The sequence below is a fragment of the Ceratotherium simum genome, unplaced genomic scaffold (genome assembly GCF_057802395.1).
Source record: "Ceratotherium simum simum isolate JZ-2026a unplaced genomic scaffold, ASM5780239v1 HiC_scaffold_43, whole genome shotgun sequence".
NCBI lineage: Eukaryota > Metazoa > Chordata > Mammalia > Perissodactyla > Rhinocerotidae > Ceratotherium > Ceratotherium simum.
Window position 1 is genome coordinate 3,240,347 of NW_028261259.1, and position 13,279 is coordinate 3,253,625.

The window sequence follows — 13,279 nt, forward strand, 5'->3', positions numbered from 1 at the left end:
ATATGAGAAAAGAAGCAAGACTCAATCACTAATCCAAACTTTTATTTAAAAAAATGAGAAGATAAAAGATAATCCCAAGTAAATTCTAAATTTTTCAAAGCAGAGAGCATTCATTCTTTGCCTAGACTTGAGTCTGTGGACCAAGGCTTACAAGTCACAGGGAAGAAGCAGGCCCCAACAGCTCAGAGGCCACAAACTAGATCCACAAACTCAAGTCTAGGAAAAGAAAGATCACTCTATTCGTCTCTCTTTCCATTCCCACAGGGGCCATTACACAAGCACATTCACGAGAAACAGGAAACTACTATTGTGACCCACAGGTTCTGGCTTCACTTAGTAAGTCAAAGAGGTATGCAGAAGGGTGTTTCTTAAAGACTCCTAGCCCCAAAAGACAGATGGTAATAAGAATGGAATAAATTCAAGGAACTGAGCTGAGAGAATGTTTGCCCTGTTTACCATTGTAAACAAGAGTACACCAGCATTTCAGGGAGTATTAACTAGGACTTTTCACTTAGAGCAGTTCTCCTCAAAATTTAAAGTGTTTACAAATCACCCAGGATTTGGTTAAAACAGAGATCTGTGTATGGTAGACCTGAGGCACAGAATGCAATGCTACGTTTCTAACAACCTCCAAGGTTAACACTTTCGCTCCTGGTCCATGGACCACACATTGAGGAATAAGGGCCTAGACTAATAAGTGCAGCTCATTTCTTCCCAGACATGAGCTTTTTAGCTGAGACACTTGTGTCATATCCAGAAAGAACACCAACACTCGTCATGAAAATGCAGAGACATTTGAGCCAAATATTTACAGTTATGGTTTATTGGAAATTGGAGGCATTGCCATCCTAGTGACCATATTTCATCTGAGCACATTCTTCAAGGCCTGCTTTACATCTTTTTTCCGCAGACTGTAGGTGAATGGATTAAGCACTGGGCTTAGAAAAGTATAGAACTATGACAGCTATTATTTTTGATTCTTCGATAGTCTTATCTGTTGGTGGTCTTACATACATGCAGAAGAGAGTTCCATAAGGTAGAGTAACAGCCATCACTTGGGAACAACAGGTGGAGAATGCCTTGTGCCTTCCCTCTGCTGATTTGATCCAGAGGATGGCAGCAATAATGAAGGCATAGGACACCAGGATGATGGTGAGAGAGTTGGAGAGGTTGAAGCCAGCTGGTATGAGCATGGCTGATCTTTGACATAAGTATCAGAGCAAGAAAGCTTCCTGAGTGGCGAATCAGCACAGAGGATGTGGTTGATGACACTAGATCTACAGAAGGTCAAGTGGAAGGTCAGGATGGCCTGGAATAGCCCATCTGAGAAGCCACAGACGTAAGGAAATGTGGCTAAGCAGGTGGAGACACGCCTGGACATTTTCGCACTGTAGCGCAGAGGGTTGCATACGGCCAAGTAGCGGTCATAGGTCATTGCTGCCAGCATGTGAATCTCAGTCAGGAGAAGTGCAATGAATATGTAACACTGTGTAAAGCAGCCAGCGAAGGTGACGGTCTTCTTTTCTAGTAAGAAATTAGTCAACATCCGCGGGGTTGCGTTCGAGGTCTAGCACAAATCTACAAAGGCTAAATTAGTGAGGAAGAAGTACACGGGCACGTGAAGGCGAGAGTCGAGTCTGATTAACACCATCATGCCCAGGTTTCCTATGAGGGTGACAAAGTCCACAACCAGAAACAGCACAAAGAGGAGAGGCTGGAGTTCGGGGCGATCGTGAGCCCCAGGAGAATGAATTCTGTTATTGCACTCTCATTTGTGATGGACATTTTCTGAGAGTCTGTGCCTGCATTGGAAACAAATGCAAATAAAGCAGCATGAAGGTACAAATCACATTACTGACGACTGAAATAGCTTTTCTCTAAACCTTCGTATGTCATTAAATGAACACTATCATAACCCAACTTTGTACTTCTACTAAGCCATGATTTCAGTTGCCACTGTAAGTATTCTATCTGTACACCTACAGTTATACCTATAGGAATACCTGTAGATAACTATACTTATACCTTTTCCTATTTCCATATACAACCGTGGTACATATTCCCTATATCTCTGCACTATTTTTTGCCTCTCGAACTCTACACATCCTATAAAACCTAGTTCAAAGCCCAGTCCTTTGTGAAGCATGCCTCACTCCACTCACATCGTGCGTGAGCTGGAATTAATCCCTTTAGGCTTTCTGCTTCCAGCGCACTCTATATACTGCTAATTTGTTCACTGGGACATTACATCATCATAGTGAATCTACTTTCTACTCATATTTTAGTTCTTCAGGGTGAGGGACAAAGTCCAGTTCATTATTGTACTGTGACTTCTCAGCATATGTTTATACACTGATTTTACAAAGAAAAGGAAAAAACAGTGTAAGCATGAAAAATGAATTACTTGCAATGTTTTACTCGTGTCTGTGTCTCCACGGAGCTTTTCATGATGTAATATGCTTAGGAGAATTAGTACTTTTGAACTTTAGTGTACAAAGCAGTTGCTTTGGAAGCTTGTTTTTCAATAAAAGTCGCAGAACATTCATTTCACAAAGTCTTATGTGGGATACTGGGATCATCATATGCAACAATTATCCAGAAAATTCTGATGCAGATGTTCCCAGAATCACACTTTAAAAAAGCACTGTCACAGTGGTCCCATAAACATACGCCAAATGATTGAACAAATAATCATCAAATCAAATCAAATCTTAGCATTTTGAGGACCATCTACAGCAATGATGTAATGTATTGATAAAGAAAAGGAGTAAGTTTTCATAGTTCGTATTTAAGTTATGAATCACAGCTTGTGTCTATTAGAGGTATTCCAAACCCTATGGCTTTTTATCTCCTTCATGTCACAACTAGAGCTGAATCCCCTCTTCCTTTCTCTTGAGATGCTTTTATTTTTTGCCCTTTCTCTCATACTTTGTTTCTTTTGAAACTCCTCCCAATTCTTGTTTCTTTTCAATAATGAGTCACTACAACTTACTATAGTATTAGTTTTAGAAAGATAGTGACAAATTCTTTTTTGTGTGAGGAAGATCAGCCCTGAGCTAACATCTATGACAATCCTCCTCTTTTTGCTGAGGAAGACTGGCCCTGGGCTAACATCCGTGCCCATCTTCCTCCACTTTATATGGGACGCCGCCCCAGCATGGCCTGACAAGCGGTGCATCAGTGCATCATTGTGCGCCCGGGATCTGAACACGGGCCGCCAGCAGCGGAGTCTGCTCACTTAACCGCTACACCACAAGGCCAGCTCGATAGTGACAAATTCTTTTGGTACCTATATCTCCGTTACCGAGAATTGTAAATACTTAATAAACAATTGTTGAATACACTAATAATTGTTATAGATGAAATATAATGACCCTTAACCATGAGTTACCACTTTTCCCCATTTGTAAGTGGGATTAACAGTATCGGTTCTGTCACTCTCTCAAGTCATGGTGGACATCAAGTTAGATATTCAGAAACAAGTATTTATTGATGCTCAACATATCATGTCATTAGGCACTGCAGATGCAGAAATGAACAAAACCTTCAAACCCCCTGCCCTTCTGGCATTCACATTCTAGTTGACAGAGATAGACAGTATTGTGAGTAAGTAAACGGTGTTTCAAATGGCACTGTTATAGAAAAAAATAAAGAAAATGGGGTTTAGAGGAAAAGGTGTTCAAATTTTAAATAGTAACACCAACAAAGAACTCATGAAAAGTGACTTTTTTAGAAACAAACTGAAGGAGGAAGAGAACAAGCAATAAGGCTGTTGTAAGAAGGATGTTCTAAGGATAAAGATCAGATGCAAAGACACCGTATGCAATCTTTCTGTGAAACTGCTAGTGATGTGTGTGTACAGAGTTCATGCAGAGTTCATGCAGAAAATCCAGCTGAGATGTTCCCTAAAATGCAAATGTTTCACTTCATTGCAAGTCTGGTTCATCTCTACCTCAGACTTTCCTTCCAAGAACGTCAATGGCCTTCCCTGGAGAAGAGGAGTCAGGGGTTAGTTGCAGTCCTTTCAAGAAATGTCTAGAAGGAAACACTCTGTAACCAGAATATTTATTTGTATGACAGCAGTGAGGTGACTTAGGAGATGTCTTCATGTTCTTCTACACCCAGAAAACCTCAGAGAGAGAACAAGTGGTGGTTACCAGAACAGAGAAAAATGGAAGGAAAAAGAACAGAATTTGGCAATTTCAGATGTATAAAGACACAGCAGGAAATTGGACTTGAGGGTTTCACTTGCAGAAGGACTCATTTGTTGCATGTCACTAATGACGGCCTGTGGGATCTGAAATAGTCTTGACTCACAAGCTCAGTGACCTGTGTGAGATCCAGAAATATCCAGATGAATAGAACGGAGCTACCGATAAGTGAAGAGGCAAAAATGACTGAATATTGTGTGTTTACAGAGAAGGAAGATCACAGCCAATCTGACTGCCTGAGTCAGGCCAGAGCAAAAGATGAACATCTTCTGAACAAGGCGCTTGTGGGTTTACTGGTTCACAACCAGGCAGAGCCTCTACCTGATGGAGAAAGAACCCAGAGGAGTAGCTCAAGGATAGTAGAAAGCTACAAACTGTGAAACCTGCAACTAGGACTAGCTACATAATATACACTGTCCAGGAGAAAATAAAATGTAAGGGATCCTTGTTCAAAAAATATTAAGAATTTCAAGACTGTGACAGCAGAGTATTAAACCAAACTTGAGGGACTTCTGAAAACACGGTCCTGTCAATGGCATAAGTTGCATGTCCATGAAGCCAGCCTTTCCTGGAACACATGGGCTATCAGAGCTGACAGTGGGGATGTGGAAGGAGAAGGAGAGCATCCTCACCCCTGCTAAAATAACGACTAGAAGAAGGAGAAGAAGGAAGACGAGGGGGAGCATGACGTGGGTGGAGGGGAAGAAGAAGAAGGACGAAGAGGATGAGGAGGAGGAGGAGAAGAAGAGGAAGGGGGGGAGAAAGCAGAAAAGGACGAGGAAGAAGGAGAAGAGAAAGAAGCTCCTAAGCAAGGATTTAGCCCTGGAGAGATCCTCTAGATGGTCACCCAGCTCAGTAGGCTAGCTTTTTCTGTTGGTCATTCAATTACAGGTGAATGAGAAAAGACTTTGTTTAAGAAAAAAAAGCAAGTAGAGCTATGGAAAAACTTTTAGCCACAACTCATTATAAGAATTGTCCTTTTTTTTTTTTTTACATGGATCTCTTGAAAAATCTAATGAAACTGTGGATCCTCAACTAAGTTAAAGCACACACTCAAAATTTTACCCCTCCCTCCAAAGATATAAGGGTCTCATAGATCACCTGGCTCTAACTATAGGAACTCCTGTTTTGGGGTGAGCGCCATCCTGTGCCTGGAAATGTCCTTACGTTCGTGTGTGGTGAGCAGAATGTTTTCCTTCTTCGGTTCTTTTGAACCAGTGACAGGTCTACAAAATATTGTCCAGGAAGATCAACTGAAATTTCAATAAACCTGTTGCCAGGAAAGTTAGTTGAGGTTCAAACTCTGCTACTGAAAACAGAAGGGACTGCCTCAAAGCATTTTGAGGAAACAGGGTACACCAATGTTGAAATTGTCCTAGAGTTTTGTGGAAAATATGGTTTGTCCATTTATGCACGTAAAGGTGGAGATAAAGAATATGTTTGAAATGAACACTAGAAACATAATAACCAGTCACTTTTTAAGAAACAACCTTCCAGGTGACTTAAAATCTTGGTAAATAGAACTGCTTCATTTACTGGAAATGGGGAGATGCAGGAAAAAAAAAAAGACCAAAGGAGATTTTCATGTTGTCCTCGGGGACGTAAAGAGCTCTATGCCACTGCGAACTACAGATAAAGAAAAGCTGACTACTCTACTCTGTTTTCAGAATGACTTTCTGTTTGTAGTAAGGAAAGTAAATGGGCTACCTCCATCTCCTTCTCCTTGATCCCTCCTCCTGCTCCCTGCAATGGTAACTTAGAAATGTTCCACCAGATAATTAAGGAGAAGAAAGGCTTGAGATTCAAGTTGTAAGGCGCTTAGAGGCAAGTAGTCAGAAAATAATATCAATTCATGAGAGCATCTACAAGGAAAGAAAGTGTCCACAAATACAGTTCCAGAGTGAGAGGTGAGCCTAAAGGCCACCAGAATGTCTGGTGTGAACTGGACGTTTGCAGCTGAAGTAGATCAGCCCTCGTTACAGGCGTACACTGATGCCTGACTCATCAGCAGGACGGTCCTCATGATCAGACCCACATGAGGGGAGCACTATGCTGCTCACTGAGCTTTCTCTCTGTGTTTAGAGAAGAATTCCATCATGTAAACAAAGGATGTGGGTAGGTCTGGAACTATATTCAGCTCTGTCACCACCTTGCTCTCTGAGTGAAATTGGGTAACATTTAGCTCAGTTGCAACTTTTTCAAAATAAATAAATCAAATTAAATGATGCGGGGCCTGCCCTAACATAGTGAATATCAAGGAGGCAAGTTATTTAACCTGTCCCGCGTGGGGGTGACGGCCTGGCCCAGCAGGAGCCTCTCGGTGTGGATCGGGGCCTCGCTGTGCGCCTTCCAGTCCTGCTGGGTCCTGCGGGAGGAGGACGAGGAGCAGGGCCCCCACACTGTGTACTGAGAGTGCTACTGACGCGGGGCAGGGGTGGGGAGTGTTGTGGGCAGTAAAGCTTCCGCTACCCAGCAGGCTCTGTCCTCCCTTCCCTCAGGGCCCAGCCTCGTCCACTCCTGGACCCACCCAGACTCGCCTTGCTCTGACCCCACACACCCACCCCACCAAGATCTGCCTCCAAAGACATCCTTGGTTCTGCCCTGTCCTAACTCACCTCCCATGGTCCATCCCGGGAGAGACCCCAGTTCTGATTCCCTAAACCCACCTCCCCTAGGATCAAGCCCCAACACACCACCATGTCCTCACTCTGTCAAACCCGTCTCCATGATCTGTGTCCCCCAGGGCACTCTCAGGTTGGGGCCCCACCCAAGCCCACCCCCAAGACATCCCCAGATTCTAACCCCTAATCTCCCCTCCATCACCTATTTCTTTTGATATATAGTACCCCAAGATTCCTCTGGGTTCTAAGCTCCCCAATTCACCCCCTTGCCATGTCCATCAAGGATCCTCAACCCACCCCCATACCCTGTTCCTCCCCAAGGAACTGCACTGGGCACTTCAAACCCCCTCTCAGAATCTTTCCATGAGTGTTGCAACCCCTAGGTACACCCTCATAGTCTGCCCCCAATTTCTAATCCCCCCAAACATACCCCCGAGATCCACTTCCCAAGACATCCCTGGTTCTAAGCACCTCAAATCCACCCCCTCATTGGTTTTCTCTTGGCTGTTTATCCAAAGTTCTCCTATACTCTGATAATATGAGCACCCCCAAAATTCTCCCCACAAGTGCTGAAACCCCACATTCACCACAAAAATCCAAGTTCTGACCATCAGGGGTCTTCCCTTTAATGGCCCACTAAAGGATCCCTCGTCCAAATCCCATGCCCCAAGTTGCCCCTCCCCCAAACTCTGCCCTCCCCTCACAGTTTGCTCGCCTAGACTCCTTTCATCCAGGTGCTCCCACAACCCATCCCCCATTCGTACCCCCAAAGAACACCATGTTCTGAAACTCCAAACCCTCAGGATGACGCCACTGCTCTCAGCCCAGCCCCTTATTCTGCATCCCTCTGAAAATACCCCTGCATGGTCTGTCTCTCAGTGCACCTCCTGACCCCAGTCCTCAGCCCTGGAATCCTCCCAGGAAGGCTTTGGCCCCCAGGACCATCCCATGATGACCCCACTAATGCCCTAGGTCCCTCCCCTGTGTTCTGACCTCCCAACTCCCTCCCCAAATACACTCTCCCAGGGTCACCTCATGAGGAACCCCCAGGACACCCCACCCTGGGGTTTTCAGACGCCCAGGAACCCACCCCCAGGTCCCATCCCATTGGTTGAGACACCAATGGGCAGTGATGTTCCCAAGGGCTACCCACGCCACCATGACCCAGCTGTCCACCCCCATCTCCCTCCATTCTGCTTGTAATTCATTCCAAGTTCATTCCATCTCCCCAGACCTCTCTCAGCCTCTTCCTGGGACACACACCCCAGGAGCTTTCTTTGGGACCTGCATTGAGGATGCCCTATGAGGCCTCTCCCATCCCACCCTGTCCCTGCGGGGGCCTGGAGAGGGAGACTAGCCTCTTCAGGATAGGGAAGCTGGGCATCCTCCCAACTGTCTCCTCCCTCTGTCCTCATCCTCAGCCACCCTGGGCCCCTGCTGAAGGCAGGATCCTCTGCCTCACACCATCATCCAGCCCCACAGACGTCAGGACCCCTGGCCAGCAGCCTGGACACGTCTCCCAGGACACGTCCTCCCAGTTTACCAACAAAACAAGCACGAGCTGCCAGAGCTTATCCCCGTAGATGCTGAGTCCTCTCTTCTCTCAGTCCAAGGAACCATTCATTCTTCATTCCTTCAACCAGTCCCTGTTCACTGAGCATCTCCCACAGGCTCTCTCTGTCTCTGTCTCTCCCTGAGTCTCTGTCTCTGACTCACCTGCCAGCATCGTTCTTATGCAGGAATTTTCCAGAGTGGAAACTCGTTTATCTGTGGAGCGCTGAGCCCACCCCACCCATCTACCACATCTGCCATCAGACAATGGGGGTGGGTGAATGCTCTGGCTATCCCCACCCACCCTGTCCCATGGTGTCCTGGGGAGTGGGCAGTGTCTCCAGCCCCATCCTGGGCCAGATGGTGGTCCTCAGCTGGGGGGACTGCCCTGCAGACAGGCCAAGATCCCCAGTTCACAAACATGTGAGTTGGACCCCCCGTGCTGTGTTACCCACTCCCGGCCCACACAGGCGGCCTCAACCTGTAGCATCAGCAAGAACCCCCAAGGTTAATCTCTAAAATATATAAAGAACTCATACAGCTCAACAACAAAAAACACTAACAACCCAATTAAAAAATGGGCAAAAGACCTGAACAGACATTTCTCCAAAGAAGGTATACAGATGGCCAACAGGCACATGAAAAGATGTTCAACTTCATTAACTATCAGGGAAATGCAAATCAAAACTACATCCCATCAAAATGGCTATAATTAACAAGACAGGAAACAACAAGTGTTGGAGAGGATGTCAGGAGAAAGGAACTCTCATACACTGCTGGTGGGAGTGCAAACTGGTGCAGCCACTATGGAAAACAGTATCGAGATTCCTCAAAAAATTAAGAATAGAACTACCATACAATCCAGTTATTCCACTGCTGGGTATTTATCCAAAGAACATGAAAACACCAATGTGTAAAGATACATACACCCTTGTGTTCACTGAAGCATTATTCACAATAGCAAGACTTGGAAGGAACCTAAGTGCCCTGCAAGGGATGAATGGATAAAAAAGATGTGATGTATATACACAATAGAATACTACTCAGCCATAAGAAACAATGAAATCTAGCCATTTGTGACAACATGGATGGAAGTAGAGGGTATTATGCTGAGCAGAATGAGTCAGAGGGAGAAGGTCAAATACCGTATGATCTCACTCATAACTAGAAGATAAAAACAACAATGAACAACCACAGAGAGACAGAGATTGGATTGGTGGTTACCAGAGCAGAAGGAGGAAGGGAGGGGGGTGAAAGGGATGATTAGGCACATGTGTGTGGTGATGGATTGTAATTAGTATTTGGGTTGTGAACATGATGTAATCTATGCAGAAACAGAAGTATAATGATGTATGCCTGAAATTTATACAATGTTATAAACCAATGTCACCGCAATAAAAAATAAATATATATAAAAAAAGATGTCAAGTGAAATAAGTCAGAGGGAGAAGGTCAAATACCGTATGATTTCCTTCATTAAGTAGTAGATAATAACAACAATAAACAAACACATAGGGACAGAGATTGGATTGGTGGTTACCAGAGGGGAAGGGGGGAGGGAGGAGGGTGAGAGGGATAATTCAGTACATGTGTGTGGTGATGGGTTGTAATTAGTATTTTGGTGGTGAACATGATGTAATCTATGCAGAAATAGAAGTATAATGATGTACACCTGAAAATTTTACAATGGTATAAACCAATGTTACTGCAATAAACAAAAAATTTTTTAAAAAATGGAAAAACAAAAAACAAAAACAAAACAAAAAAGATGTCAAGGGGCCGGCCAGGTGGTGCAAGCAGTTAAGTGTGCACGGTCCACTTCGGCGGCCCGGGGTTCACAGGTTTGGATCCCGGGCGCGCACCGACACATCGCTTGTCAAGCTATGCTGTGGCGGCGTCCCATATAAAGTAGAGGAAAATGGTCACAGATGTTAGCCCAGGGCAAATCTTCCTCAGCAAAAAGAAGAGGATTGGCAAAGGATGTTAGCTCAGGGCAGATCTTCCTCACAAAAAAGAAAAAAAAAAAAAAAGGATGTCAGAAGATATATGAAAAACCCAAAACAAGAACCCCCAAGAGGTTACAAAGTGATGAGGAGGAACTGCTTTTTCTTCTCACCAGGGGGCAGCGCGTCCAAGCTCAAGGGGCTGAGGGCTGCACCAAATTTAGAACCATGACGACTGCATCCCAGAGCTCAAAGGAGACCCACCCCGCACCACGGGGTCAGGGCGCTGCCAGCCACACACACACAGAAGGGATGTGGGACAAGCTGAGTCCCATATGCAACTGGAAGTGAGGAGGATGCAGAAACCCCCACCACTCTTGGGCTGCTGACAAACCCAAAGGGCTCTCATTTAGACCAGACTAAGGTTTCCCCAGCCCCAAACCTTCCCTGGGACAGAAATTTCCCCTAGAACTCTCCAGAAATGTGCCCCACCCATTTGCACACTCTCAGGGGTGGGGAGCTCACTACCTCAAGTCTGTTGTTAGAAATCCCACCTCCTTCCAGGAGTGGTAGGTAAACCTCTGTGCTCTCTGCTTGCCACTCCCCTACCCGGGGCACTGAGAGCACCAGAGAGGTCCCCCCACCCGTATTCACACACACCCCTGGAGTCTAGTCTCTCCCAAGCCCACCGTCCCCAATTTCTTCCACTTCTGGTTTTAAGTCATTCACGCATTCATTCCACAAACATGCATTGACCACCCACTATGTGCCCAGCTCTGGGCTGAAATCTAAGGAAACCACAGTGCATCACTTGGGATGTACCATGGAGGACAGGACATGCGAAAGATGTCTAATGTCACTGTCTTACTCTCAGACGACATTTGAGGGACAGCGATTGTGTCTCCTTTATTCACTGAGTTTACTAAGTGGGGAGCAGGTGTCTGGATAGGAATCGGGAAAATCCAGTCTCAGCCAACAGTTACAGTTAAATCAGTAAATCCAAAAAAGAAAAGTGAATGGGGTGGCTTTCCATCCATCAGCTGTATTACTCCCTATAAAAGGTCTCAAAAGCAATCTCTGTGCTTTTTTCCCCCCTCAGCCAAGAAAAGCATCCATGGAGCTCAAGTTGGAGGTGAAACCAGGCTCAGGGTCCACCTGTCCTCGTTGATCCGCGGATTTCTGTGTGACCAGGTGAGTAACGTGTGGACCTGGTACCGACAGGTTCCATCAGCCTCCGCTGTGCAGAAGACCTGCCAGTGGGCTTTCCTGGGCTTGGGTTGTCACCACAAGGAGTCAGGAAGACTTTCGGGTTAAAAATGAAATTACTCGATTTTTTATAAAATTCTCAAATGTTTAAAATCTAATTAGAATTCTTCTTTGCATTTGGTCCAAAACTAAGGTGATATAAAAAGATATACCTTACAAAGTCTTGCCCTCACCTTCTTTTCTTTCCATCCCATTCTCCTTCCTCTAGCCACCTATAGGTAATTACTTTTATTGGTTTATCATGCATTCTTACTGTTCTGGATTTTCTTTAAGTAAATGCAAGCAAATATATTTTCATTTTCCCTTTTACTTATACAAAACATTGTAGTACTCTATGCATTTTTCTCTGCCTTTTTTCGTTTAACATATACTGGAGATTTTTCTATTATTAGTGCATAGAGTACTTTGCTCTTTTTAGTGGTAAATAGTCTTAAAAACGAAGAGCTGGACACTAGGTATGCTCAGTGCCTCTGGAGTATCATTGCTTCTAAGACCTTTCAGTGGATATAGTAGTGTCAACTTAAAAAGCAAATCTGCCTGTTATTTCATCTGAAATTGAATTTATTTGGGAATAGCCAAAAGAATTGCAATTCAGGATATACATGCTATGGCAAACCACAGGCAAATCCAGAAAAGAAAGGAGGGGAGCTGCTTTTATAGAGAAGAGCAGGAGTGAGGAGGGGCTGTTCTAAAGGAAAATCCATTGGGAGAAAGTAAAGGTCAAGGCAGCAAAGGCTTCTCACTGGCTGAGCTGCGGCGTTTCTCGATGGCTGAGCTGCAACGTGTTTCGTTGGTTGAGCTGTGATGTTTCTCATTGGCTAGGATGTTGTCAGGTGGAAAAAAAAATCTTGCTTCAGTAATAAAGCAGTTTTACTTCGTGTCCAAGACACAAGTCTCTGTCACTTCCTGTTTGGTGTAATTGACAATACGTGAGAGGGTGTGAGAGCTCCCACTACAGGCCTTCCTGACTCCAATTTAGTTAAGGTTTCTTTTATCAATTTCTGCAGTAGAGAATACGTAATTTTTAAATCATGAGTTTAACATATTTCTAATTCGATTTAACTTTACAGTGGTTTTTTGCTTAATTTTCTTTGATTTTATATTAATCTCTTATATGTTATACTAAAAATATTGCCTCTGAATAGCATTAATTTATTTACTTAATGATATTCTCCTTCAGTGTATATAAAAAATTACACCCAGAAGAGTCGCTGTCTTTACGTAGCAATCCCGCTTCCGGAAATATACTCTGAATGTAAACCTCCCAAAATACAAGACCACATCTACACACGATGGTTATTCACAGAAGCATTATTTCCAACAGCAAAAGAAGAGAAACAACTCAAACGTCCTTCAGTAGGAAACCAGCTGAATTAGCAATATACTTAGTTTTAAAGTCACGTGAAAGCATTCTTTTTCAAACTCTGTTGTAGTCGTTTCCAATTTATATGCAAATTCGGTTCATTCAGTTATTTGTTTTCCATTTTGAGGATTGTGGTTGTATTTTTAAGATATGGTTCCGAAGTCAAAACTGTATAATGAGCCATATTTAGGGAATTCTAAATTCAATTCCTGTCTCCTCTTCTCAATTATTGTCCTACCCTTCTTGGTTACCGTTTGTATTCATTTGTTTTATCCTTTCAGCGTTTCTTTTGCAAATATAAGAAAATAGGTGTGTGTATATGTA

General features: G+C 44.1%; 1 long non-coding RNA gene and 1 pseudogene across 1 annotated transcript in view; both read right to left on the bottom strand.

The window, feature by feature from the left end:
* LOC147911407 (uncharacterized) overlaps positions 1–13,279 on the bottom strand; it is a 219,398-nt gene that overhangs the window by 47,176 nt on the left and 158,943 nt on the right. The window lies entirely within an intron of this gene.
* Positions 808–1,785, bottom strand: LOC106799988 (olfactory receptor 5M11-like; annotated as a pseudogene).